This window comes from Taudactylus pleione, unplaced genomic scaffold (assembly GCF_031769625.1).
Source record: "Taudactylus pleione unplaced genomic scaffold, aTauple2 ptg000680l, whole genome shotgun sequence".
NCBI lineage: Eukaryota > Metazoa > Chordata > Amphibia > Anura > Myobatrachidae > Taudactylus > Taudactylus pleione.
Window position 1 is genome coordinate 259,466 of NW_028285082.1, and position 24,214 is coordinate 283,679.

At 34.6% G+C, this 24,214-nt stretch overlaps 8 non-coding genes across 8 annotated transcripts; all 8 read left to right on the forward strand.

The window, feature by feature from the left end:
• Nucleotides 1–2,054: 2,054 nt before the first annotated feature.
• On the forward strand, nt 2,055–2,136 carry TRNAS-GCU (transfer RNA serine (anticodon GCU)). Its single transcript has one exon. It is a non-coding gene; the product is annotated as a tRNA-Ser (tRNA).
• Nucleotides 2,137–8,370: 6,234 nt separating this feature from the next.
• On the forward strand, nt 8,371–8,452 carry TRNAS-GCU (transfer RNA serine (anticodon GCU)). Its single transcript has one exon. It is a non-coding gene; the product is annotated as a tRNA-Ser (tRNA).
• Nucleotides 8,453–12,941: 4,489 nt separating this feature from the next.
• On the forward strand, nt 12,942–13,023 carry TRNAS-GCU (transfer RNA serine (anticodon GCU)). The gene has a single exon. It is a non-coding gene; the product is annotated as a tRNA-Ser (tRNA).
• Nucleotides 13,024–15,846: 2,823 nt separating this feature from the next.
• On the forward strand, nt 15,847–15,928 carry TRNAS-GCU (transfer RNA serine (anticodon GCU)). Its single transcript has one exon. It is a non-coding gene; the product is annotated as a tRNA-Ser (tRNA).
• A 1,584-nt stretch (nt 15,929–17,512) lies between these two features.
• Nucleotides 17,513–17,594, forward strand: TRNAS-GCU (transfer RNA serine (anticodon GCU)). Its single transcript has one exon. It is a non-coding gene; the product is annotated as a tRNA-Ser (tRNA).
• A 433-nt stretch (nt 17,595–18,027) lies between these two features.
• TRNAS-GCU (transfer RNA serine (anticodon GCU)) lies at nt 18,028–18,109 on the forward strand. The gene has a single exon. It is a non-coding gene; the product is annotated as a tRNA-Ser (tRNA).
• A 3,955-nt stretch (nt 18,110–22,064) lies between these two features.
• On the forward strand, nt 22,065–22,146 carry TRNAS-GCU (transfer RNA serine (anticodon GCU)). The gene has a single exon. It is a non-coding gene; the product is annotated as a tRNA-Ser (tRNA).
• A 433-nt stretch (nt 22,147–22,579) lies between these two features.
• On the forward strand, nt 22,580–22,661 carry TRNAS-GCU (transfer RNA serine (anticodon GCU)). Its single transcript has one exon. It is a non-coding gene; the product is annotated as a tRNA-Ser (tRNA).
• Nucleotides 22,662–24,214: the final 1,553 nt, after the last annotated feature.

Below are 24,214 nucleotides of genomic sequence, written 5' to 3' on the forward strand. Positions count from 1 at the left end.
CTTCATAAGTGAAGCTGACACTCAAATGTCAAAAATAAACTAATTCAATTAAGAAATCTACTTCAATGAACAATGCTTTTCATTAAAGACATACATAGAACACACTTAGTGAAAATCTACCATTACTGTTATAGTAGAAGTCGTAGAAGTCATGTCATTTAGTGAAAATCTAAGCGAAATGTGTGTGTTATGATTTTTTGTCATTTGTGATGGATCAACATGATGGTGTAGTAGTTCACAAATATAGGTTACGTTTAAAGTAAAATAAATGTTCTTTAAGCAAAGGCTCACTTGAAAGAGGACTTGCTAACAAGCCTGTGATATTGCTGAGAACACAACCAACAATGTATAAAGAAATGATTTAAAATATGACAAGTGATGTGAGACAACTCATCTTTATTTGTGCCAGAAAGACGAGGTGGCCAAGTGGTTAAGGCGATGGACTGCTAATCCATTGTGTTCTGCACGCGTGGGTTCAAATCTTGTCAGTTTGGATTTTTTTCCTTGGAAAGGGAATTTTGCAAATAATGCTTCATAAGTGAAGCTGACACTCAAATGTCAAAAATAAACTATTTCAATTAAGAAATCTATGTCAATGAACAATGCTTTTCATTAAAGACATATATAGAACACATTTAAGGAAAATCTACCATTACTGTTATAGTAGAAGTCATGTCATTGGCCAAATGTGTATGTTATGATTTTTTGTCGTTTGTGATGGATCAACATGATGGTGTAGTAGTTCACAAATATAGGTTATGTCTAAAGTAAAATAAATGTTCTTTAAGCAAAGGCTCACTTGAAAGGGGACATGCTAACAAGCCTGTGATATTGATGAGAACACAACCAATAATGTATAAAGAATTGATTTAAAACAAGACAAGTGGTGTTAGAAAACCCTTCTTTATTTGTGCCAGAAAGACAAGGTGGCCGAGTGTTTAAGGTGATGGACTGCTAATCCATTGTGCTCTGCACGCATGGGTTCAAATCCCATCCTCGTCAGTTTGGAGTTGTTTGCTTGGAAATGGAATTTTTGCAAATAATGCTTCATAAGTGAAGCTAACACTCAAATGTCAAAAATAAACTAATTCAATTAAGAAATCTACTTCAAAGAACAATGCTTTTCATTAAAGACATACATAGCACACATTTAGTGAAATCTACCATTACTGTTATAGTAGAAGTGATGTCATTGGCCAGATCTGTAAGTTATGATTTTTTGTCATTTGTGATGGATCAACATGATGGTGTAGTAGTTCACAAATATAGGTTACGTTTAAAGTAAAATAAATGTTCTTTAAGCAAAAGCTCACTTGAAAATGGACTTGCTAACAAGCCTGTGATATTGCTGAGAACACAACCAACAATGTATAAAGAATTGAATTAAATTATGACAACTGGTGTTAGAAAACCCTTCTTTATTTGTGCCAGAAAGATGAGGTGGCCGAGTTGTTAAGGCGATGGACTTCACTTCACTTCACTTTACTTATGAAGCATTATTTGCAAAAATTCCATTTCCAAGCAAACAATTCCAAACCGACGAGGATGGGATTGGATCCCATGCATGCAGAGCACAATCCATTGTACTCTGCATGCATGGGTTCCAATCCCATCCTCGTCGGTTTGGAATTGTTTGCTTGGAAATGGAATTTTTGCAAATAATGCTTCATAAGTGAAGCTGACACTCAAATGTAAAAAAAAAACTAATTCAATTAAGAAATCTACTTCAATGAACAATGCTTTTCATTAAAGACATACATAGAACACATTTAGTGAAAATCTACCATTACTGTTATAGTAGTAGTCATGTCATTGGCCAGATGTGTATGTTATGATTTTTTGTCGTTTGTGATGGATCAACATGATGGTGTAGTAGTTCACAAATATAGGTTAAGTTTAAAGTAAAATAAATGTTCTTTAAGCAACAGCTCACTTGAAAGTGGACTTGCTAACAAGCATGTGATATTGCTGAGAACACAACCAACAATGTATAAAGAAATGATTTAAAATATGACAAGTGGTGTCAGAAAACCCTTCTTCATTTGTGCCAGAAAGACGAGGTGGCCGAGTGGTTAAGGCGATGGACTGCTAATCCATTGTGCTCTGCATGCATGGGTTCAAATCCCATCCTCGTCGGTTTGGAGTTGTTTGCTTGGAAATAGAATTTTTGCAAATAATGCTTCATAAGTGAAGCTAACACTTAAATGTCAAAAATAAACTAATTCAATTAAGAAATCTACTTCAATGAACAATGCTTTTCATTAAAGACATACATAGCACACATTTAGTAAAAATCTACCATTACTGTTATAGTAGAAGTCATGTCATTGGCCAAATGTGTATGTTATGATTTTTTGTCGTTTGTGATGGATCAACAAGATGGTGTAGTAGTTCACAAATATAGTTTATGTCTAAAGTAAAATAAATGTTCTTTAAGCAAAGGCTCACTTGAAAGTGGACATGCTAACAAGCCTGTGATATTGCTGAGAACACAACCAATAATGTATAAAGAATTGATTTAAAACAAGACAACTGGTGTTAGAAAACCCTTCTTTATTTGTGCCAGAAAGATGAGGTGGCCGAGTTGTTAAGGCGATGGACTTCACTTCACTTCACTTTACTTATGAAGCATTATTTGCAAAAATTCCATTTCCAAGCAAACAATTCCAAACCGACGAGGATGGGATTGGAACCCATGCATGCAGAGCACAATCCATTGTGCTCTGCATTCATGGGTTCCAATCACATCCTCATCGGTTTGGAATTGTTTGCTTGGAAATGGAATTTTTGCAATTAATGCTTCATAAGTGAAGCTGACACTCAAATGTAAAAAAAAAACTAATTCAATTAAGAAATCTACTTCAATGAACAATGCTTTTCATTAAAGACATACATAGAACACATTTAGTGAAAATCTACCATTACTGTTATAGTAGTAGTCATGTCATTGGCCAGATGTGTATGTTATGATTTTTTGTCGTTTGTAATGGATCAACATGATGGTGTAGTAGTTCACAAATATAGGTTAAGTTTAAAGTAAAATAAATGTTCTTTAAGCAAAAGCTCACTTGAAAGTGGACTTGCTAACAAGCCTGTGATATTGCTGAGAACACAACCAACAATGTATAAAGAAATGATTTAAAATATGACAAGTGGTGTCAGAAAACCCTTCTTCATTTGTGCCAGAAAGATGAGGTGGCCGAGTGGTTAAGGCGATGGACTGCTAATCCATTGTGTTCTGCACGCATGGGTTCAAATCTTGTTGGTTTGGAATTTTTTCCTTGGAAATGGAATTTTGCAAATAATGCTTCTTAAGTGAAGCTGACACTCAAATGTCAAAAATAAACTAATTCAATTAAGAAATCTACTTCAAAGAACAATGCTTTTCATTAAAGACATACATAGCACACATTTAGTGAAATCTACCATTACTGTTATAGTAGAAGTGATGTCATTGGCAAGATCTGTAAGTTATGATTTTTTGTCATTTGTGATGGATCAACATGATGGTGTAGTAGTTCACAAATATAGGTTACGTTTAAAGTAAAATAAATGTTCTTTAAGCAAAAGCTCACTTGAAAGTGGACTTGCTAACAAGCATGTGATATTGCTGAGAACACAACCAACAATGTATAAAGAAATGATTTAAAATATGACAAGTGGTGTCAGAAAACCCTTCTTTATTTGTGCCAGAAAGATGAGGTGGCCGAGTGGTTAAGGCGATGGACTTCACTTCACTTCACTTTACTTATGAAGCATTATTTGCAAAAATTCCATTTCCAAGCAAGCAATTCCAAACCGACGAGGATGGGATTGGATCCCATGCATGCAGAGCACAATCCATTGTACTCTGCATGCATGGGTTCCAATCCCATCCTCGTCGGTTTGGAATTGTTTGCTTGGAAATGGAATTTTTGCAAATAATGCTTCATAAGTGAAGCTGACACTCAAATGTCAAAAATAAACTAATTCAATTAAGAAATCTACTTCAATGAACAATGCTTTTCATTAAAGACATACATAGAACACATTTAGTGAAAATCTACCATTACTGGTATAGTAGAAGTCATGTCATTAGCCAAATGTGTATGTTATGATTTTTTGTCGTTTGTGATGGATCAACAAGATGGTGTAGTAGTTCACAAATATAGTTTATGTCTAAAGTAAAATAAATGTTCTTTAAGCAAAGGCTCACTTGAAAGTGGACATGCTAACAAGCCTGTGATATTGATGAGAACACAACCAATAATGTACAAATAATTGATTTAAAACAAGACAAGTGGTGTCAGAAAATCCTTCTTTATTTGTGCAAGAAAGATGAGGTGGCCGAGTGGTTAAGGCGATTGACTTCACTTCACTTCACTTTACTTATGAAGCATTATTTGTAAAAATTCCTTTTCCAAGCAAACAATTCCAAACCGACGAGGATTGGATTTGAACTCATGCGTGCAGAGCACAATCCATTGTGCTCTGCATTCATGGGTTCCAATCCCATCCTCGTCAGTTTGGAATTGTTTGCTTGGAAATGGAATTTTTGCAAATAATGCTTCATAAGTGAAGCTGACACTCAAATGTCAAAAATAAACTAATTCAATTAAGAAATCTACTTCAATGAACAATGCTTTTCATTAAAGACATACATAGAACACACTTAGTGAAAATCTACCATTACTGTTATAGTAGAAGTCGTAGAAGTCATGTCATTTAGTGAAAATCTAAGCGAAATGTGTGTGTTATGATTTTTTGTCATTTGTGATGGATCAACATGATGGTGTAGTAGTTCACAAATATAGGTTACGTTTAAAGTAAAATAAATGTTCTTTAAGCAAAGGCTCACTTGAAAGAGGACTTGCTAACAAGCCTGTGATATTGCTGAGAACACAACCAACAATGTATAAAGAAATGATTTAAAATATGACAAGTGATGTGAGACAACTCATCTTTATTTGTGCCAGAAAGACGAGGTGGCCAAGTGGTTAAGGCGATGGACTGCTAATCCATTGTGTTCTGCAAGCGTGGGTTCAAATCTTGTCAGTTTGGATTTTTTTCCTTGGAAAGGGAATTTTGCAAATAATGCTTCATAAGTGAAGCTGACACTCAAATGTCAAAAATAAACTATTTCAATTAAGAAATCTATGTCAATGAACAATGCTTTTCATTAAAGACATATATAGAACACATTTAAGGAAAATCTACCATTACTGTTATAGTAGAAGTCATGTCATTGGCCAAATGTGTATGTTATGATTTTTTGTCGTTTGTGATGGATCAACATGATGGTGTAGTAGTTCACAAATATAGGTTATGTCTAAAGTAAAATAAATGTTCTTTAAGCAAAGGCTCACTTGAAAGGGGACATGCTAACAAGCCTGTGATATTGATGAGAACACAACCAATAATGTATAAAGAATTGATTTAAAACAAGACAAGTGGTGTTAGAAAACCCTTCTTTATTTGTGCCAGAAAGACAAGGTGGCCGAGTGTTTAAGGTGATGGACTGCTAATCCATTGTGCTCTGCACGCATGGGTTCAAATCCCATCCTCGTCAGTTTGGAGTTGTTTGCTTGGAAATGGAATTTTTGCAAATAATGCTTCATAAGTGAAGCTAACACTCAAATGTCAAAAATAAACTAATTCAATTAAGAAATCTACTTCAAAGAACAATGCTTTTCATTAAAGACATACATAGCACACATTTAGTGAAATCTACCATTACTGTTATAGTAGAAGTGATGTCATTGGCCAGATCTGTAAGTTATGATTTTTTGTCATTTGTGATGGATCAACATGATGGTGTAGTAGTTCACAAATATAGGTTACGTTTAAAGTAAAATAAATGTTCTTTAAGCAAAAGCTAACTTGAAAATGGACTTGCTAACAAGCCTGTGATATTGCTGAGAACACAACCAACAATGTATAAAGAATTGATTTAAATTATGACAACTGGTGTTAGAAAACCCTTCTTTATTTGTGCCAGAAAGATGAGGTGGCCGAGTTGTTAAGGCGATGGACTTCACTTCACTTCACTTTACTTATGAAGCATTATTTGCAAAAATTCCATTTCCAAGCAAACAATTCCAAACCGACGAGGATGGGATTGGATCCCATGCATGCAGAGCACAATCCATTGTACTCTGCATGCATGGGTTCCAATCCCATCCTCGTCGGTTTGGAATTGTTTGCTTGGAAATGGAATTTTTGCAAATAATGCTTCATAAGTGAAGCTAACACTCAAATGTAAAAAAAAAACTAATTCAATTAAGAAATCTACTTCAATGAACAATGCTTTTCATTAAAGACATACATAGAACACATTTAGTGAAAATCTACCATTACTGGTATAGTAGAAGTCATGTCATTAGCCAAATGTGTATGTTATGATTTTTTGTCGTTTGTGATGGATCAACAAGATGGTGTAGTAGTTCACAAATATAGTTTATGTCTAAAGTAAAATAAATGTTCTTTAAGCAAAGGCTCACTTGAAAGTGGACATGCTAACAAGCCTGTGATATTGATGAGAACACAACCAATAATGTACAAATAATTGATTTAAAACAAGACAAGTGGTGTCAGAAAATCCTTCTTTATTTGTGCAAGAAAGATGAGGTGGCCGAGTGGTTAAGGCGATTGACTTCACTTCACTTCACTTTACTTATGAAGCATTATTTGTAAAAATTCCTTTTCCAAGCAAACAATTCCAAACCGACGAGGATTGGATTTGAACTCATGCGTGCAGAGCACAATCCATTGTGCTCTGCATTCATGGGTTCCAATCCCATCCTCGTCAGTTTGGAATTGTTTGCTTGGAAATGGAATTTTTGCAAATAATGCTTCATAAGTGAAGCTGACACTCAAATGTCAAAAATAAACTAATTCAAATAAGAAATCTACTTCAATGAACAATGCTTTTCATTAAAGACATACATAGAACACATTTAGTGAAAATCTAACATTACTGTTATAGTAGAAGTCGTAGAAGTCATGTCATTTTGTGAAAATCAAAGCCAAATGTGTGTGTTATGATTTTTTGTCGTTTGTGATGGATCAATATGATCGTGTAGTAGTTCACAAATATAGGTTACATTTAAAGTAAAATAAATGTTCTTTAAGCAAAGGCTCACTTGAAAGTGGACTTGCTAACAAGCCTGTGATATTGCTGAGAACACAACCAACAATGTATAAAGAAATGATTTAAAATATGACAAGTGGTGTGAGACAACTCATCTTTATATGTGCCAGAAAGACGAGGTGGCCGAGTGGTTAAGGCGATGGACTGCTAATCCATTGTGTTCTGCATGCATGGGTTCAAATCTTGTCAGTTTGGAATTTTTTCCTTGGAAATGGAATTTTGCAAATAATGCTTCATAAGTGAAGCTGACACTCAAATGTCAAAAATAAACTAATTCAATTAAGAAATCTACGTCAATGAACAATGCTTTTCATTAAAGACATACATAGAACACATTTAAGGAAAATCTACCATTACTGTTATAGTAGAAGTCATGTCATTGGCCAAATGTGTATGTTATGATTTTTTGTCGTTTGTGATGGATCAACATGATGGTGTAGTAGTTCACAAATATAGTTTATGTCTAAAGTAAAATAAATGTTCTTTAAGCAAAGGCTCACTTGAAAGTGGACATGCTAACAAGCCTGTGATATTGCTGAGAACACAACCAACAATGTATAAAGAATTGATTTAAAATATGACAACTGGTGTAAGAAAACCCTTCTTTATTTGTGCCAGAAAGATGAGGTGGCCGAGTGGTTAAGGCGATGGACTTCACTTCACTTCACTTTACTTATGAAGCATTATTTGCAAAAATTCCATTTCCAAGCAAACAATTCCAAACCGACGAGGATGGGATTGGAACCCATGCATGCAGAGCACAATCCATTGTGCTCTGCATTCATGGGTTCCAATCCCATCCTCGTCGGTTTGGAATTGTTTGCTTGGAAATGGAATTTTTGCAAATAATGCTTCATAAGTGAAGCTGACACTCAAATGTAAAAAAAAAACTAATTCAATTAAGAAATCTAGTTCAATGAACAATGCTTTTCATTAAGGACATACATAGAACACATTTAGTGAAAATCTACCATTTCTGTTATAGTAGTAGTCATGTCATTGGCCAGATGTGTATGTTATGATTTTTTGTCGTTTGTGATGGATCAACATGATGGTGTAGTAGTTCACAAATATAGGTTAAGTTTAAAGTAAAATAAATGTTCTTTAAGCAAAAGCTCACTTGAAAGTGGACTTGCTAACAAGCCTGTGATATTGCTGAGAACACAACCAACAATGTATAAAGAAATGATTTAAAATATGACAAGTGGTGTCAGAAAACCCTTCTTCATTTGTGCAAGAAAGACGAGGTGGCCGAGTGGTTAAGGCGATGGATTGCTAATCCATTGTGCGCTGCACGCATGGGTTCAAATCCCATCCTCATCGGTTTGGAGTTGCTTGCTTGGAAATGGAATTTTTGCAAATAATGCTTCATAAGTGAAGCTAACACTTAAATGTCAAAAATAAACTAATTCGATTAAGAAATCTACTTCAATGAACAATGCTTTTCATTAAAGACCTACATAGCACACATTTAGTGAAAATCTACCATTACTGTTATAGTAGAAGTCATGTCATTGGCCAAATGTGTATGTTATGATTTTTTGTCGTTTGTGATGGATCAACAAGATGGTGTAGTAGTTCACAAATATAGTTTATGTCTAAAGTAAAATAAATGTTCTTTAAGCAAAGGCTCATTTGAAAGTGGACATGCTAACAAGCCTGTGATATTGATGAGAACACAACCAATAAAGTATAAAGAAATGATTTAAAATATGACAAGTGGTGTCAGAAAACCCTTCTTTATTTGTGCCAGAAAGATGAGGTGGCCGAGTGGTTAAGGCGATGGACTTCACTTCACTTCACTTTACTTATGAAGCATTATTTGCAAAAATTCCATTTCCAAGCATGCAATTCCAAACCGACGAGGATGGGATTGGATCCCATGCATGCAGAGCACAATCCATTGTACTCTGCATGCATGGGTTCCAATCCCATCCTCGTCGGTTTGGAATTGTTTGCTTGGAAATGGAATTTTTGCAAATAATGCTTCATAAGTGAAGCTGACACTCAAATGTCAAAAATAAACTAATTCAATTAAGAAATCTACTTCAATGAACAATGCTTTTCATTAAAGACATACATAGAACACATTTAGTGAAAATCTACCATTACTGGTATAGTAGAAGTCATGTCATTAGCCAAATGTGTATGTTATGATTTTTTGTCGTTTGTGATGGATCAACAAGATGGTGTAGTAGTTCACAAATATAGTTTATGTCTAAAGTAAAATAAATGTTCTTTAAGCAAAGGCTCACTTGAAAGTGGACATGCTAACAAGCCTGTGATATTGATGAGAACACAACCAATAATGTACAAATAATTGATTTAAAACAAGACAAGTGGTGTCAGAAAATCCTTCTTTATTTGTGCAAGAAAGATGAGGTGGCCGAGTGGTTAAGGCGATTGACTTCACTTCACTTCACTTTACTTATGAAGCATTATTTGTTAAAATTCCTTTTCCAAGCAAACAATTCCAAACCGACGAGGATTGGATTTGAACTCATGCGTGCAGAGCACAATCCATTGTGCTCTGCATTCATTGGTTCCAATCCCATCCTCGTCAGTTTGGAATTGTTTGCTTGGAAATGGAATTTTTGCAAATAATGCTTCATAAGTGAAGCTGACACTCAAATGTCAAAAATAAACTAATTCAATTAAGAAATCTACTTCAATGAACAATGCTTTTCATTAAAGACATACATAGAACACATTTAGTGAAAATCTAACATTACTGTTATAGTAGAAGTCATGTCATTGGCCAAATGTGTATGTTATGATTTTTTGTCGTTTGTGATGGATCAACAAGATGGTGTAGTAGTTCACAAATATAGTTTATGTCTAAAGTAAAATAAATGTTCTTTAAGCAAAGGCTCACTTGAAAGTGGACATGCTAACAAGCCTGTGATATTGATGAGAACACAACCAATAAAGTATAAAGAATTGATTTAAAACAAGACAAGTGGTGTCAGAAAATCCTTCTTCATTTGTGCCAGAAAGATGAGGTGGCCGAGTGGTTAAGGCGATTGACTTCACTTCACTTCACTTTACTTATGAAGCATTATTTGTAAAAATTCCTTTTCCAAGCAAACAATTCTAAACCGACGAGGTTGGGGATTGGAACCCATGCGTGCAGAGCACAATCCATTGTGCTCTGCATTCATGGGTTCCAAACCCATCCTCGTCGGTTTGGAATTGTTTGCTTGGAAATGGAATTTTTGCAAATAATGCTTCATAAGTGAAGCTGACACTCAAATGTCAAAAATAAACTAATTCAATTAAGAAATCTACTTCAATGAACAATGCTTTTCATTAAAGACATACATAGAACACACTTAGTGAAAATCTACCATTACTGTTATAGTAGAAGTCGTAGAAGTCATGTCATTTAGTGAAAATCTAAGCGAAATGTGTGTGTTATGATTTTTTGTCGTTTGTGATGGATCAACATGATGGTGTAGTAGTTCACAAATATAGGTTACGTTTAAAGTAAAATAAATGTTCTTTAAGCAAAGGCTCACTTGAAAGAGGACTTGCTAACAAGCCTGTGATATTGCTGAGAACACAACCAACAATGTATAAAGAAATGATTTAAAATATGACAAGTGGTGTGAGACAACTCATCTTTATTTGTGCCAGAAAGACGATGTGGCCAAGTGGTTAAGGTGATGGACTGCTAATCAATTGTGTTCTGCACGCATGGGTTCAAATCTTGTCAGTTTGGAATTTTTTCCTTGGAAAGGGAATTTTGCAAATAATGCTTCATAAGTGAAGCTGACACTCAAATGTCAAAAATAAACTATTTCAATTAAGAAATCTATGTCAATGAACAATGCTTTTCATTAAAGACATATATAGAACACATTTAAGGAAAATCTACCATTACTGTTATAGTAGAAGTCATGTCATTGGCCAAATGTGTATGTTATGATTTTTTGTCATTTGTGATGGATCAACATGATGGTGTAGTAGTTCACAAATATAGGTTATGTCTAAAGTAAAATAAATGTTCTTTAAGCAAAGGCTCACTTGAAAGGGGACATGCTAACAAGCCTGTGATATTGATGAGAACACAACCAATAATGTATAAAGAATTGATTTAAAACAAGACAAGTGGTGTTAGAAAACCCTTCTTTATTTGTGCCAGAAAGACAAGGTGGCCGAGTGGTTAAGGTGATGGACTGCTAATCCATTGTGCTCTGCAAGCATGGGTTCAAATCCCATCCTCGTTGGTTTGGAGTTGTTTGCTTGGAAATGGAATTTTTGCAAATAATGCTTCATAAGTGAAGCTGACACTCAAATGTAAAAAAAAAACTAATTCAATTAAGAAATCTACTTCAATGAACAATTCTTTTCATTAAAGACATACATAGAACACATTTAGTGAAAATCTAACATTACTGTTATAGTAGAAGTCGTAGAAGTCATGTCATTTTGTGAAAATCAAAGCCAAATGTGTGTGTTATGATTTTTTGTCGTTTGTGATGGATCAATATGATCGTGTAGTAGTTCACAAATATAGGTTACATTTAAAGTAAAATAAATGTTCTTTAAGCAAAGGCTCACTTGAAAGTGGACTTGCTAACAAGCCTGTGATATTGCTGAGAACACAACCAACAATGTATAAAGAAATGATTTAAAATATGACAAGTGGTGTGAGACAACTCATCTTTATATGTGCCAGAAAGACGAGGTGGCCGAGTGGTTAAGGCGATGGACTGCTAATCCATTGTGTTCTGCACGCATGTGTTCAAATCTTGTCAGTTTGGAATTTTTTCCTTGGAAATGGAATTTTGCAAATAATGCTTCATAAGTGAAGCTGACACTCAAATGTCAAAAATAAACTAATTCAATTAAGAAATCTACGTCAATGAACAATGCTTTTCATTAAAGACATACATAGAACACATTTAAGGAAAATCTACCATTACTGTTATAGTAGAAGTCATGTCATTGGCCAAATGTGTATGTTATGATTTTTTGTCGTTTGTGATGGATCAACATGATGGTGTAGTAGTTCACAAATATAGTTTATGTCTAAAGTAAAATAAATGTTCTTTAAGCAAAGGCTCACTTGAAAGTGGACATGCTAACAAGCCTGTGATATTGCTGAGAACACAACCAACAATGTATAAAGAATTGATTTAAAATATGACAACTGGTGTAAGAAAACCCTTCTTTATTTGTGCCAGAAAGATGAGGTGGCCGAGTGGTTAAGGCGATGGACTTCACTTCACTTCACTTTACTTATGAAGCATTATTTGCAAAAATTCCATTTCCAAGCAAACAATTCCAAACCGACGAGGATGGGATTGGAACCCATGCATGCAGAGCACAATCCATTGTGCTCTGCATTCATGGGTTCCAATCCCATCCTCGTCGGTTTGGAATTGTTTGCTTGGAAATGGAATTTTTGCAAATAATGCTTCATAAGTGAAGCTGACACTCAAATGTAAAAAAAAAACTAATTCAATTAAGAAATCTAGTTCAATGAACAATGCTTTTCATTAAGGACATACATAGAACACATTTAGTGAAAATCTACCATTTCTGTTATAGTAGTAGTCATGTCATTGGCCAGATGTGTATGTTATGATTTTTTGTCGTTTGTGATGGATCAACATGATGGTGTAGTAGTTCACAAATATAGGTTAAGTTTAAAGTAAAATAAATGTTCTTTAAGCAAAAGCTCACTTGAAAGTGGACTTGCTAACAAGCCTGTGATATTGCTGAGAACACAACCAACAATGTATAAAGAAATGATTTAAAATATGACAAGTGGTGTCAGAAAACCCTTCTTCATTTGTGCAAGAAAGACGAGGTGGCCGAGTGGTTAAGGCGATGGATTGCTAATCCATTGTGCGCTGCACGCATGGGTTCAAATCCCATCCTCATCGGTTTGGAGTTGCTTGCTTGGAAATGGAATTTTTGCAAATAATGCTTCATAAGTGAAGCTAACACTTAAATGTCAAAAATAAACTAATTCGATTAAGAAATCTACTTCAATGAACAATGCTTTTCATTAAAGACCTACATAGCACACATTTAGTGAAAATCTACCATTACTGTTATAGTAGAAGTCATGTCATTTGCCAAATGTGTATGTTATGATTTTTTGTCATTTGTGATGGATCAACAAGATGGTGTAGTAGTTCACAAATATAGTTTATGTCTAAAGTAAAATAAATGTTCTTTAAGCAAAGGCTCACTTGAAAGTGGACATGCTAACAAGCCTGTGATATTGATGAGAACACAACCAATAAAGTATAAAGAAATGATTTAATATATGACAAGTGGTGTCAGAAAACCCTTCTTTATTTGTGCCAGAAAGATGAGGTGGCCGAGTGGTTAAGGCGATGGACTTCACTTCACTTCACTTTACTTATGAAGCATTATTTGCAAAAATTCCATTTCCAAGCATGCAATTCCAAACCGACGAGGATGGGATTGGATCCCATGCATGCAGAGCACAATCCATTGTACTCTGCATGCATGGGTTCCAATCCCATCCTCGTCGGTTTGGAATTGTTTGCTTGGAAATGGAATTTTTGCAAATAATGCTTCATAAGTGAAGCTGACACTCAAATGTCAAAAATCAACTAATTAAATTAAGAAATCTACTTCAATGAACAATGCTTTTCATTAAAGACATACATAGAACACATTTAGTGAAAATCTACCATTACTGGTATAGTAGAAGTCATGTCATTAGCCAAATGTGTATGTTATGATTTTTTGTCGTTTGTGATGGATCAACAAGATGGTGTAGTAGTTCACAAATATAGTTTATGTCTAAAGTAAAATAAATGTTCTTTAAGCAAAGGCTCACTTGAAAGTGGACATGCTAACAAGCCTGTGATATTGATGAGAACACAACCAATAATGTACAAATAATTGATTTAAAACAAGACAAGTGGTGTCAGAAAATCCTTCTTTATTTGTGCAAGAAAGATGAGGTGGCCGAGTGGTTAAGGCGATTGACTTCACTTCACTTCACTTTACTTATGAAGCATTATTTGTTAAAATTCCTTTTCCAAGCAAACAATTCCAAACCGACGAGGATTGGATTTGAACTCATGCGTGCAGAGCACAATCCATTGTGCTCTGCATTCATGGGTTCCAATCCCATCCTCGTCAGTTTGGAATTGTTTGCTTGGAAATGGAATTTTTGCAAATAATGCTTCATAAGTGAAGCTGACACTCAAATGTCAAAAATAAACTAATTCAATTAAGAAATCTACTTCAATGAACAATGCTTTTCATTAAAGACATACATAGAACACATTTAGTGAAAATCTAACATTACTGTTATAGTAGAAGTCGTAGAAGTCATGTCATTTAGTGAAAATCAAAGCCAAATGTGTGTGTTATGATTTTTTGTCATTTGTGATGGATCAATATGATCGTGTAGTAGTTCACAAATATAGGTTACATTTAAAGTAAAATAAATGTTCTTTAAGCAAAGGCTCACTTGAAAGTGGACTTGCTAACAAGCCTGTGATATTGCTGAGAACACAACCAACAATGTATAAAGAAATGATTTAAAATATGACAAGTGGTGTGAGACAACTCATCTTTATATGTGCCAGAAAGACGAGGTGGCCGAGTGGTTAAGGCGATGGACTGCTAATCCATTGTGTTCTGCACGCATGGGTTCAAATCTTGTCAGTTTGGAATTTTTTCCTTGGAAATGGAATTTTGCAAATAATGCTTCATAAGTGAAGCTGACACTCAAATGTCAAAAATAAACTAATTCAATTAAGAAATCTACGTCAATGAACAATGCTTTTCATTAAAGACATACATAGAACACATTTAAGGAAAATCTACCATTACTGTTATAGTAGAAGTCATGTCATTGGCCAAATGTGTATGTTATGATTTTTTGTCGTTTGTGATGGATCAACATGATGGTGTAGTAGTTCACAAATATAGTTTATGTCTAAAGTAAAATAAATGTTCTTTAAGCAAAGGCTCACTTGAAAGTGGACATGCTAACAAGCCTGTGATATTGCTGAGAACACAACCAACAATGTATAAAGAATTGATTTAAAATATGACAACTGGTGTAAGAAAACCCTTCTTTATTTGTGCCAGAAAGATGAGGTGGCCGAGTGGTTAAGGCGATGGACTTCACTTCACTTCACTTTACTTATGAAGCATTATTTGCAAAAATTCCATTTCCAAGCAAACAATTCCAAACCGACGAGGATGGGATTGGAACCCATGCATGCAGAGCACAATCCATTGTGCTCTGCATTCATGGGTTCCAATCCCATCCTCGTCGGTTTGGAATTGTTTGCTTGGAAATGGAATTTTTGCAAATAATGCTTCATAAGTGAAGCTGACACTCAAATGTAAAAAAAAAACTAATTCAATTAAGAAATCTAGTTCAATGAACAATGCTTTTCATTAAGGACATACATAGAACACATTTAGTGAAAATCTACCATTTCTGTTATAGTAGTAGTCATGTCATTGGCCAGATGTGTATGTTATGATTTTTTGTCGTTTGTGATGGATCAACATGATGGTGTAGTAGTTCACAAATATAGGTTAAGTTTAAAGTAAAATAAATGTTCTTTAAGCAAAAGCTCACTTGAAAGTGGACTTGCTAACAAGCCTGTGATATTGCTGAGAACACAACCAACAATGTATAAAGAAATGATTTAAAATATGACAAGTGGTGTCAGAAAACCCTTCTTCATTTGTGCAAGAAAGACGAGGTGGCCGAGTGGTTAAGGCGATGGATTGCTAATCCATTGTGCGCTGCACGCATGGGTTCAAATCCCATCCTCGTCGGTTTGGAGTTGCTTGCTTGGAAATGGAATTTTTGCAAATAATGCTTCATAAGTGAAGCTAACACTTAAATGTCAAAAATAAACTAATTCAATTAAGAAATCTACTTCAATGAACAATGCTTTTCATTAAAGACCTACATAGCACACATTTAGTGAAAATCTACCATTACTGTTATAGTAGAAGTCATGTCATTGGCCAAATGTGTATGTTATGATTTTTTGTCGTTTGTGATGGATCAACAAGATGGTGTAGTAGTTCACAAATATAGTTTATGTCTAAAGTAAAATAAATGTTCTTTAAGCAAAGGCTCACTTGAAAGTGGACATGCTAACAAGCCTGTGATATTGATGAGAACACAACCAATAAAGTATAAAGAATTTATTTAAAACAAGACAAGTGGTGTCAGAAAATCCTTCTTCATTTGTGCCAGAAAGATGAGGTGGCCGAGTGGTTAAGGCGATTGACTTCACTTCACTTCACTTTACTTATGAAGCATTATTTGTAAAAATTCCTTTTCCAAGCAAACAATTCTAAACCGACGAGGTTGGGGATTGGAACCCATGCGTGCAGAGCACAATCCATTGTGCTCTGCATTCATGGGTTCCAAACCCATCCTCGTCGGTTTGGAATTGTTTGCTTGGAAATGGAATTTTTGCAAATAATGCTTCATAAGTGAAGCTGACACTCAAATGTCAAAAATAAACTAATTCAATTAAGAAATCTACTTCAATGAACAATGCTTTTCATTAAAGACATACATAGAACACACTTAGTGAAAATCTACCATTACTGTTATAGTAGAAGTCGTAGAAGTCATGTCATTTAGTGAAAATCTAAGCGAAATGTGTGTGTTATGATTTTTTGTCGTTTGTGATGGATCAACATGATGGTGTAGTAGTTCACAAATATAGGTTACGTTTAAAGTAAAATAAATGTTCTTTAAGCAAAGGCTCACTTGAAAGAGGACTTGCTAACAAGCCTGTGATATTGCTGAGAACACAACCAACAATGTATAAAGAAATGATTTAAAATATGACAAGTGGTGTGAGACAACTCATCTTTATTTGTGCCAGAAAGACGATGTGGCCAAGTGGTTAAGGTGATGGACTGCTAATCAATTGTGTTCTGCACGCATGGGTTCAAATCTTGTCAGTTTGGAATTTTTTCCTTGGAAAGGGAATTTTGCAAATAATGCTTCATAAGTGAAGCTGACACTCAAATGTCAAAAATAAACTATTTCAATTAAGAAATCTATGTCAATGAACAATGCTTTTCATTAAAGACATATATAGAACACATTTAAGGAAAATCTACCATTACTGTTATAGTAGAAGTCATGTCATTGGCCAAATGTGTATGTTATGATTTTTTGTCGTTTGTGATGGATCAACATGATGGTGTAGTAGTTCACAAATATAGGTTATGTCTAAAGTAAAATAAATGTTCTTTAAGCAAAGGCTCACTTGAAAGGGGACATGCTAACAAGCCTGTGATATTGATGAGAACACAACCAATAATGTATAAAGAATTGATTTAAAACAAGACAAGTGGTGTTAGAAAATCCTTCTTTATTTGTGCCAGAAAGACAAGGTGGCCGAGTGGTTAAGGTGATGGACTGCTAATCCATTGTGCTCTGCACGCATGGGTTCAAATCCCATCCTCGTTGGTTTGGAGTTGTTTGCTTGGAAATGGAATTTTTGCAAATAATGCTTCATAAGTGAAGCTGACACTCAAATGTAAAAAAAAAACTAATTCAATTAAGAAATCTACTTCAATGAACAATTCTTTTCATTAAAGACATACATAGAACACATTTAGTGAAAATCTACCATTACTGTTATAGTAGTAGTCATGTCATTGGCCAGATGTGTATGTTATGATTTTTTGTCGTTTGTAATGGATCAACATGATGGTGTAGTAGTTCACAAATATAGGTTAAGTTTAAAGTAAAATAAATGTTCTTTAAGCAAAAGCTCACTTGAAAGTGGACTTGCTAACAAGCCTGTGATATTGCTGAGAACACAACCAACAATGTATAAAGAAATGATTTAAAATATGACAAGTGGTGTCAGAAAACCCTTCTTCATTTGTGCCAGAAAGACGAGGTGGCTGAGTGGTTAAGGCGATGGACTGCTAATCCATTGTGCTCTGCACGCATGGGTTCAAATCCCATCCTCGTCGGTTGGGAGTTGTTTGCTTGGAAATGGAATTTTTGCAAATAATGCTTCATAAGTGAAGCTAACACTCAAATGTCAAAAATAAACTAATTCAATTAAGAAATCTACTTCAAAGAACAATGCTTTTCATTAAAGACATACATAGCACACATTTAGTGAAATCTACCATTACTGTTATAGTAGAAGTGATGTCATTGGCAAGATCTGTAAGTTATGATTTTTTGTCATTTGTGATGGATCAACATGATGGTGTAGTAGTTCACAAATATAGGTTACGTTTAAAGTAAAATAAATGTTCTTTAAGCAAAAGCTCACTTGAAAGTGGACTTGCTAACAAGCATGTGATATTGCTGAGAACACAACCAACAATGTATAAAGAAATGATTTAAAATATGACAAGTGGTGTCAGAAAACCCTTCTTTATTTGTGCCAGAAAGATGAGGTGGCCGAGTGGTTAAGGCGATGGACTTCACTTCACTTCACTTTACTTATGAAGCATTATTTGCAAAAATTCCATTTCCAAGCAAGCAATTCCAAACCGACGAGGATGGGATTGGAACCCATGCATGCAGAGCACAATCCATTGTACTCTGCATGCATGGGTTACAATCCCATCCTCGTCGGTTTGGAATTGTTTGCTTGGAAATGGAATTTTTGCAAATAATGCTTCATAAGTGAAGCTGACACTCAAATGTAAAAAAAAAACTAATTCAATTAAGAAATCTACTTCAATGAACAATGCTTTTCATTAAAGACATACATAGAACACATTTAGTGAAAATCTACCATTACTGTTATAGTAGTAGTCATGTCATTGGCCAGATGTGTATGTTATGATTTTTTGTCGTTTGTGATGGATCAACATGATGGTGTAGTAGTTCACAAATATAGGTTAAGTTTAAAGTAAAATTAATGTTCTTTAAGCAAAAGCTCACTTGAAAGTGGACTTCCTAACAAGCATGTGATATTGCTGAGAACACAACCAACAATATATAAAGAAATGATTTAAAATATGACAAGTGGTGTCAGAAAACCCTTCTTCATTTGTTCCAGAAAGACGAGGTGGCCGAGTGGTTAAGGGGATGGACTGCTAATCCATTGTGCTCTGCATGCATGGGTTCAAATCCCATCCTCGTCGGTTTGGAGTTGTTTGCTTGGAAATGGAATTTTTGCAAATAATGCTTCATAAACTAAACTAATTCAATTAAGAAATCTACTTCAATGAACAATGCTTTTCATTAAAGACATACATAGCACACATTTAGTGAAAATCTACCATTACTGTTATAGTAGAAGTCATGTCATTGGCCAAATGTGTATGTTATGATTTTTTGTCGTTTGTGATGGATCAACAAGATGGTGTAGTAGTTCACAAATATAGTTTATGTCTAAAGTAAAATAAATGTTCTTTAAGCAAAGGCTCACTTGAAAGTGGACATGCTAACAAGCCTGTGATATTGATGAGAACACAACCAATAATGTATAAAGAATTGATTTAAAACAAGACAAGTGGTATCAGAAAATCCTTCTTTATTTGTGCCAGAAAGATGAGGTGGCCGAGTGGTTAAGGCGATTGACTTCACTTCACTTCACTTTACTTATGAAGCATTATTAGTAAAAATTCCTTTTCCAAGCAAACAATTCCAAACCGACAAGGATGGGATTGGAACCCATGCGTGCAGAGCACAATCCATTGTGCTCTGCATTCATGGGTTCCAAACCCATCCTCGTCGGTTTGGAATTGTTTGCTTGGAAATGGAATTTTTGCAAATAATGCTTCATAAGTGAAGCTGACACTGAAATGTCAAAAATAAACTAATTCAATTAAGAAATCTACTTCAATGAACAATGCTTTTCATTAAAGACATACATAGAACACACTTAGTGAAAATCTACCATTACTGTTATAGTAGAAGTCGTAGAAGTCATGTCATTTAGTGAAAATCTAAGCGAAATGTGTGTGTTATGATTTTTTGTCGTTTGTGATGGATCAACATGATGGTGTAGTAGTTCACAAATATAGGTTACGTTTAAAGTAAAATAAATGTTCTTTAAGCAAAGGCTCACTTGAAAGAGGACTTGCTAACAAGCCTGTGATATTGCTGAGAACACAACCAACAATGTATAAAGAAATTATTTAAAATATGACAAGTGGTGTGAGACAACTCATCTTTATTTGTGCCAGAAAGACGAGGTGGCCGAGTGGTTAAGGCGATGGACTGCTAATCCATTGTGTTCTGCACGCATGGGTTCAAATCTTGTCAGTTTGGAATTTTTTCCTTGGAAACGGAATTTTGCAAATAATGCTTCATAAGTGAAGCTGACACTCAAATGTCAAAAATAAACTAATTCAATTAAGAAATCTACTTCAATGAACAATGCTTTTCATTAAAGACATACATAGAACACATTTAAGGAAAATCTACCATTACTGTTATAGTAGAAGTCATGTCATTGGCCAAATGTGTATGTTATGATTTTTTGTCGTTTGTGATGGATCAACATGATGGTGTAGTAGTTCACAAATATAGGTTACGTTTAAAGTAAAATAAATGTTCTTTAATCAAAAGCTCACTTGAAAATGGACTTGCTAACAAGCCTGTGATATTGCTGAGAACACAACCAACAATGTATAAAGAATTGATTTAAATTATGACAACTGGTGTTAGAAAACCCTTCTTTATTTGTGCCAGAAAGATGAGGTGGCCGAGTTGTTAAGGCGATGGACTTCACTTCACTTCACTTTACTTATGAAGCATTATTTGCAAAAATTCCATTTCCAAGCAAACTATTCCAAACCAACAAGGATGGGATTGGAACCCATGCATGCAGAGCACAATCCATTGTGCTCTGCATTCATAGGTTCCAATCACATCCTCGTCGGTTTGGAATTGTTTGCTTGGAAATGGAATTTTTGCAAATAATGCTTCATAAGTGAAGCTGACACTCAAATGTAAAAAAAAAACTAATTCAATTAAGAAATCTACTTCAATGAACAATTCTTTTCATTAAAGACATACATAGCACACATTTAGTGAAAATCTACCATTACTGTTATAGTAGAAGTCATGTCATTGGCCAAATGTGTATGTTATGATTTTTTGTCGTTTGTGATGGATCAACAAGATGGTGTAGTAGTTCACAAATATAGTTTATGTCTAAAGTAAAATAAATGTTCTTTAAGCAAAGGCTCACTTGAAAGTGGACATGCTAACAAGCCTGTGATATTGATGAGAACACAACCAATAAAGTATAAAGAATTTATTTAAAACAAGACAAGTGGTGTCAGAAAATCCTTCTTCATTTGTGCCAGAAAGATGAGGTGGCCGAGTGGTTAAGGCGATTGACTTCACTTCACTTCACTTTACTTATGAAGCATTATTTGTAAAAATTCCTTTTCCAAGCAAACAATTCTAAACCGACGAGGTTGGGGATTGGAACCCATGCGTGCAGAGCACAATCCATTGTGCTCTGCATTCATGGGTTCCAAACCCATCCTCGTCGGTTTGGAATTGTTTGCTTGGAAATGGAATTTTTGCAAATAATGCTTCATAAGTGAAGCTGACACTCAAATGTCAAAAATAAACTAATTCAATTAAGAAATCTACTTCAATGAACAATGCTTTTCATTAAAGACATACATAGAACACACTTAGTGAAAATCTACCATTACTGTTATAGTAGAAGTCGTAGAAGTCATGTCATTTAGTGAAAATCTAAGCGAAATGTGTGTGTTATGATTTTTTGTCGTTTGTGATGGATCAACATGATGGTGTAGTAGTTCACAAATATAGGTTACGTTTAAAGTAAAATAAATGTTCTTTAAGCAAAGGCTCACTTGAAAGAGGACTTGCTAACAAGCCTGTGATATTGATGAGAACACAACCAATAATGTATAAAGAATTGATTTAAAACAAGACAAGTGGTGTTAGAAAACCCTTCTTTATTTGTGCCAGAAAGACAAGGTGGCCGAGTGGTTAAGGTGATGGACTGCTAATCCATTGTGCTCTGCACGCATGGGTTCAAATCCCATCCTCGTTGGTTTGGAGTTGTTTGCTTGGAAATGGAATTTTTGCAAATAATGCTTCATAAGTGAAGCTGACACTCAAATGTAAAAAAAAAACTAATTCAATTAAGAAATCTACTTCAATGAACAATTCTTTTCATTAAAGACATACATAGAACACATTTAGTGAAAATCTACCATTACTGTTATAGTAGTAGTCATGTCATTGGCCAGATGTGTATGTTATGATTTTTTGTCGTTTGTAATGGATCAACATGATGGTGTAGTAGTTCACAAATATAGGTTAAGTTTAAAGTAAAATAAATGTTCTTTAAGCAAAAGCTCACTTGAAAGTGGACTTGCTAACAAGCCTGTGATATTGCTGAGAACACAACCAACAATGTATAAAGAAATGATTTAAAATATGACAAGTGGTGTCAGAAAACCCTTCTTCATTTGTGCCAGAAAGACGAGGTGGCTGAGTGGTTAAGGCGATGGACTGCTAATCCATTGTGCTCTGCACGCATGGGTTCAAATCCCATCCTCGTCGGTTGGGAGTTGTTTGCTTGGAAATGGAATTTTTGCAAATAATGCTTCATAAGTGAAGCTAACACTCAAATGTCAAAAATAAACTAATTCAATTAAGAAATCTACTTCAAAGAACAATGCTTTTCATTAAAGACATACATAGCACACATTTAGTGAAATCTACCATTACTGTTATAGTAGAAGTGATGTCATTGGCAAGATCTGTAAGTTATGATTTTTTGTCATTTGTGATGGATCAACATGATGGTGTAGTAGTTCACAAATATAGGTTACGTTTAAAGTAAAATAAATGTTCTTTAAGCAAAAGCTCACTTGAAAGTGGACTTGCTAACAAGCATGTGATATTGCTGAGAACACAACCAACAATGTATAAAGAAATGATTTAAAATATGACAAGTGGTGTCAGAAAACCCTTCTTTATTTGTGCCAGAAAGATGAGGTGGCCGAGTGGTTAAGGTGATGGACTTCACTTCACTTCACTTTACTTATGAAGCATTATTTGCAAAAATTCCATTTCCAAGCAAGCAATTCCAAACCGACGAGGATGGGATTGGAACCCATGCATGCAGAGCACAATCCATTGTACTCTGCATGCATGGGTTACAATCCCATCCTCGTCGGTTTGGAATTGTTTGCTTGGAAATGGAATTTTTGCAAATAATGCTTCATAAGTGAAGCTGACACTCAAATGTAAAAAAAAAACTAATTCAATTAAGAAATCTACTTCAATGAACAATGCTTTTCATTAAAGACATACATAGAACACATTTAGTGAAAATCTACCATTACTGTTATAGTAGTAGTCATGTCATTGGCCAGATGTGTATGTTATGATTTTTTGTCGTTTGTGATGGATCAACATGATGGTGTAGTAGTTCACAAATATAGGTTAAGTTTAAAGTAAAATTAATGTTCTTTAAGCAAAAGCTCACTTGAAAGTGGACTTCCTAACAAGCATGTGATATTGCTGAGAACACAACCAACAATATATAAAGAAATGATTTAAAATATGACAAGTGGTGTCAGAAAACCCTTCTTCATTTGTTCCAGAAAGACGAGGTGGCCGAGTGGTTAAGGGGATGGACTGCTAATCCATTGTGCTCTGCATGCATGGGTTCAAATCCCATCCTCGTCGGTTTGGAGTTGTTTGCTTGGAAATGGAATTTTTGCAAATAATGCTTCATAAACTAAACTAATTCAATTAAGAAATCTACTTCAATGAACAATGCTTTTCATTAAAGACATACATAGCACACATTTAGTGAAAATCTACCATTACTGTTATAGTAGAAGTCATGTCATTGGCCAAATGTGTATGTTATGATTTTTTGTCGTTTGTGATGGATCAACAAGATGGTGTAGTAGTTCACAAATATAGTTTATGTCTAAAGTAAAATAAATGTTCTTTAAGCAAAGGCTCACTTGAAAGTGGACATGCTAACAAGCCTGTGATATTGATGAGAACACAACCAATAATGTATAAAGAATTGATTTAAAACAAGACAAGTGGTATCAGAAAATCCTTCTTTATTTGTGCCAGAAAGATGAGGTGGC